This window comes from Drosophila gunungcola, unplaced genomic scaffold, assembly GCF_025200985.1.
Source record: "Drosophila gunungcola strain Sukarami unplaced genomic scaffold, Dgunungcola_SK_2 000022F, whole genome shotgun sequence".
NCBI lineage: Eukaryota > Metazoa > Arthropoda > Insecta > Diptera > Drosophilidae > Drosophila > Drosophila gunungcola.
Genome location: NW_026453202.1, coordinates 1,025,051 through 1,030,455, shown reverse-complemented (window position 1 = coordinate 1,030,455; position 5,405 = coordinate 1,025,051). Strand labels below are relative to the sequence as shown.

Sequence of the window (5,405 nt, the reverse complement as noted above, 5' to 3'; positions counted from 1 at the left end):
TTATTTTTCCCGTCAAATCGAGTTAATTAAAGGAGATGAGAATAAAACAGAAGTAACACGTAATTTTCACAAATTAAAAATTCAAATTATTTACAAAGAAGTGACTGAAACTTTAGCAAAATAAATAATTAAAGAATACTTATGTACTAAAATGAGTGCAATATATTTCCATTACAATTCAGACATCCTTATATTACAAAAAGCAAACGAAAAATAAAAAATAAATAATAAAATAAAAACATAACGAAATGGGAAAACTACAGGAAATCAAAGCAGATAAAGATTCAGCATTTATGTGTGTAGCTTTACACAATTGGTTAAATTCAGAAGGAGTACAAATTCAAATAACAACAAGTAAAAACGGTATATCAGACGTGGAATGGTTTCATAAAATGGTTAAAGAGAAATTGAGAATTAACCAGACATTGAAAATAGGCATACCAAGTTTGAACTAATTTTGTACATTTATAATCATAAAACAAAACATAATACTACAAATCAAATACCAGCACACATATTTATGTATGCAGGAACTCCTGATTATAACACACAAGAAAATAAAATAAATAGAATTGAAAACTTAAATGAAAAACGTAATGATTATGAAATATATACAAGCACCTTAAGCAAAGTCCAAAACTACCAGTCCATTTAAGAAGACAGAACCTTAAGATGAATAGACAAAAAACATTTTGAAGGACAAATAGGGGAAGAAAGATTATTCATTATAAATCGAAATTTAAAAATAAGAAGAAAATTAATAAAAGTAAATATTATGATAACTCCAGGCAAGCGGAAGAAAATGAACGGACTCAACAACAACTCAATGAAAACAATGATTTTCTCCATAATATTAACAACTATAATTCCAATATTAATCAGTCAGAGCATCGAAATAAATTCCATTAAGGCCCAAAACGGATATCTTGTATTTAAAACAGGATCAATAGATATCCCGATTAATTATGAATATCATTTTCTAAGAGTAAACATAAAAAAAACTGAACAAACCTTCGAAAGTCTTTTGAAAAAAGCTAATGAATTTTGTGACATAATACAAATCCGATATCTAGTAGAAATACTTAAAAGAGAAATCAATGGAATTACTTTAGCAAAACAAAGTAAGAGAGGTTTATTCAATATCATAGAATCAGTTTATAAATACCTATTCGGAACATTAGACCAAGATGATAAAGATGAGATGGAAGAAAAAATTAATAATTTAGTAGACACTATATTTAAACATGGTTATTGATGTCATAAATAATGGAAATGGAAAGGGAACAAGTCAGCGTTTTAATATTTAATCTACAACATTTTACAGAATATGTAGAAGATATTGAATTAGGGATGCAGCTGACAAGATTAGGTTTATTCAATCCAAAATTATTAAAACATGATTATTTAAAGAACGTGAACCCTGAGAAATTGTTGAAAATCAAAACCTCCACTTGGCTTAAAACAGACACAAATAATAGTTAAATCTCCCGTTTTTGAAATTATTCCTTATCCCGATGTATAGAATATTTTAATAGAAAATATATTCGACAAATATTTCTTATATGCCAAAAAAGTATTTAAAAAAGAAACAGAAAAAATTGTATTTGACGAATGTATAAATGGAATAATTAAGAAAGAAAATATTTTATTGACATGGAATATCCCTAAAACATTATTAAATCAAAATTGTATTAATAAAGAAATTTTTATAGTTGGAAATAACCTTGTTAAAATCCTTAATTGTTCAGTAAAATAAGGTAAATTCACTATTTCAAATACAATGTTAAATTACACACAGAGCGTTTACGTAAATAATAATGTAACAAAATTAGAACCATTATCTTTTATTCAAACAAAGGAAATACAAGAATCACACTCAAAATATTATAATGTATTCCAAATAATCACTTTAACAACTTTTGTAATCATTATTACAGGCATTTTATTGTACTTATTATATAAATTTAAGAGCTTACCAAGAAAACTTATTGTAAAATATGTAAAATGAAAGGAAGAAACACAAAAAAGTACAGAAATTGTAAACGATCTATTAAACCAAATTAACAAAGAAGAAAATGTAATGTTTCTATCCAACCCTATCCACCTGAGGTCAGGCCAAATTCAAAGAATGGGGGAGTGACATATCCATAATCCCAAATAACTCTATGCACATGTCCACACGCCCACACACACTTACACCCTTAGTACCCCAATCAGCCAACATCTAATTGCAAATGTACCCAAGCCTTAGACTAAACATCCAGAAAGAAACAAATTACGTTATCAGTCCGTTCCCACACTTTCGGACCCTCAATGGAAAATTACCATGCGAACGAATCCCCAAGATTCTAGACTAAACAATCGTATTGAGTAGCTGGTGCATTATCAATCAACAATCCAAAGGGCAATTTGAAAATTCACTCAATTAAAGCCAACTCCACTCATGGAAAGCTCTAAAGCTCAAACCCGAGGTATGATCGTCAAAGAAATTTAAGTTAAGAAGAGAGTTTAGTTTGAGACTTGTCTTAAGACAGTCGGTGTTCTTCCAAAATAAAAATATTTGTAACCAGTTTAAAAATAAATTAAATAAAGTTTTTTTATATATTAAACTTATGGTTCGGAAATTTAATTATGTATATATTTTGATTTATAAGTGGTAATCGAGTTTCGTTGCTATATGAATACAATTTAAGAGGTGCTGAATTACGGTAGGGTGCTTTTCAGTCAGGAATTCGGCCGATACTTAAGTCCCCATACAAAAAAATTAATCCCTATGGGAGTGTAAGTTAATGTTTTGCGCATGTAGTTCCGCTTAACTAACCGCTCCTGTTTTACTGTTCAGAGAGCCTATTGACTGCGGTTCCTAACTGGAACAGGCTACTCCTAGCACGGATCTGTCCGAACCAATTCCCACCCGTCGTCGGAAGTCAGGCTGGCTACCTATATACCTATAAAACTGGCTTGGTAGTGGTCCAGTCTTGCTGTCGATTATTTCTATGAGCGATAAATTATAATATAATGACCATAATGTATTCGACATCGATGTCCGGCCTGGGATCCTCAACATTTTTCCCATTTCTCTGGACTTGAGCTTCACAGGAAACCGGGCATAGACTAGTGCAACCGGCAGCGTCGTCCAGAGGAACTTAGATCGTCCACCCGCCTAAGTATGTAGTTGTGGATTCCATACAGGATAGAGCCTCACAAGAGACTGGGCATAACCTAAAGCATCCGACAGCGTCGGCTGCACGGCTTCCGTCAGTTCCCTCACCCATCTTTCAGTCCTGGATCTCCAATCGAGTGACGTAACCGTTACCCCAACCGGCAAACTAAAATATAATGACTAAAATGTATTCGAAAATTATGTCCGGTTACTGTACCTTCGCCAAATGTCTGTGACCCTACTCTTTCTGGACTCGAGCCTCACAAGAGACTGGGCGTAGTGCAACCGGCAGGGTCGACCAAAAAGAGTAGCTAAATTTGTATTATGTTAAACAAAAAGAAAGTCTGCACATAATTTAATTGTTAAATATTATTTAAAGGACAGGAAAAATATAATGCGTATATATTCTGATTTATAATCTCTTTCAATTCAGATACTGCATTTTGATGCTTCAAGGAAAAGAAGTTGGGCGCCATTTCTGTTACGTAGGCCTATTAGTGCCCAGTCCAATGGACATGAGCCGAGGAAGAAGCGTCCGATGCTCAATCACCTTCTGCCGGCGTAAGCGTCGTCGTGGCTTCTTACCTCTCCAACATAACCAGAAAACAATATTTAATGTGCCTAAATCAGCGCGAGCCATGCAATCTTTATTTTAATGTATTATTTTTAATATATTTGAAATTCATTCATGTGTTTTATTTTCCTGCAATCGTTGTTGCTGCAGTTGTTGTTGAATTTAACACTCAAGGACAAAAATATCCTTGACCCAAAGATCGAAGACGAATTAACCAATTTTAGGTATCCACTCGAATAAGCCTTTAGATTTTCGCAAGGTCCTGGTCCTTTACAAGTCCATAAGATCGCTATCACTTTTACAGCGCGATGTCACTCGGATATTTCGGCGGTTCACAGTTGTTCTTTTCATTTTTTCCTTGATCTGCAGTCCCCTTATAAAGGTTTCTGAGTGCCAAGAGTGGTAAGAGGTGAATTTCGTTCCTATGAAATGCCCGTTCAGCCCCAAATCTGTTCTCTTCAATGCATCCAGATCAAATACTCCGGTGTGAAGTCGAATTCAGGCCATTTGGGTACAAAAGTCTTCTAGACTTGTGAAACTAGGGTATTGACCTTTATGAGCAATTCACTTCGCTTGTGCTTTGTGAAATTCCATGGTCTTACGTAAATGTGCTTGGTCGAACCCCCGGTTACCCGTCATGTTGTAAAGTCAGCTTTCTTTCTGCCACACTGGGAAAAATGTAACAGCTTTATCGCAATAGATTTTGTATTTGGGTGGAAATCTAGTTAGACTCGCTTACCTGGACGTGAAATTTAAATTCTCCGTTGAGAACTGAAGTTCAAATTTGTGATGGGATACGCAATTGGCGTTCCAGGAGCATTCTTTCAGGGGAGTCCTTTACACTGACGTTGAAGTAGTTATTGTTGTAATTGATGCAACGGTAGTTACTAAGGGCTCCGTACTAGTGACTGCAAATGCTGACGTAGTCAGTGCATCGATTAGTAGGAGGGGAGATGTGCATTGCGAGCTCCATGACAGAGCAGCGGCAGCGCTGCTTGGGTATTAAAGTCGGGGGGACAGAGAGCGGGCTACTTTGGCCGCGGTCAACGACATTGCGTTGCTTTTTCTCTCCGTTGATATGAACGAAAAATAAGCGATATTTCGGGCAACGTAGAGTCGGCGCTCGTCCTGCTGCTGTTGCTGTTTTTCGCGCCTTTTGCTCATGGCATACCGAGTGCACTTTTTATTGGTTTCAGTGTCAGCATTAGGTTAAATGTTATTATATAAGTTCTCTCCGGATTATTCGATTTGCAAGAGAATAGTGCCGTTGCGATTAGGCATTGCTTCCAGCGTCTTTTCATTTTTAAATTAGTTAGCTGCTCTGAACTGAAAAAAGTGGCTGTTTTTGTCGCTTAATTACATTCGGAAACTTATTATATACTAAAATTTGAGGAATCTCAAGGGCTATATACGTAAAAAAATAATTCCAAATCGTTAAATCCGTTTTTAAATAAATTGCAAAAAAAAATGTAAAAAAAACATAAAAAAAAACAAAAATCATTCTAAAAGTATTGTATGTAGACCAATTCTGTAAAGAAAGCGTGATTAGCATTTAACAATACCTTTTTAACGACATCACTTATCTGTAGCTTTTTGAGTTTACAGATTATGGCCGTGCAAAGTTAAACTAATTCTAGCCTTTTCCCATTTTATAAGCTAGACTTTCAA

General features: G+C 34.6%; 1 long non-coding RNA gene across 2 annotated transcripts; it reads left to right on the top strand.

The window, feature by feature from the left end:
- The first annotated feature begins 2,575 nt into the window (after positions 1–2,575).
- Positions 2,576–4,750, top strand: LOC128263843 (uncharacterized). Of its 2 annotated transcripts, XR_008268538.1 has the most exons (4): positions 2,576–2,781; positions 2,843–3,167; positions 3,597–4,641; positions 4,680–4,750. It is a non-coding gene; the product is annotated as an uncharacterized LOC128263843 (long non-coding RNA). The 2 variants fall into 2 exon arrangements; XR_008268537.1 differs by lacking the exons at positions 3,597–4,641; positions 4,680–4,750 and having other exon boundaries at positions 2,843–3,574.
- The last annotated feature ends 655 nt before the right edge of the window (positions 4,751–5,405 follow it).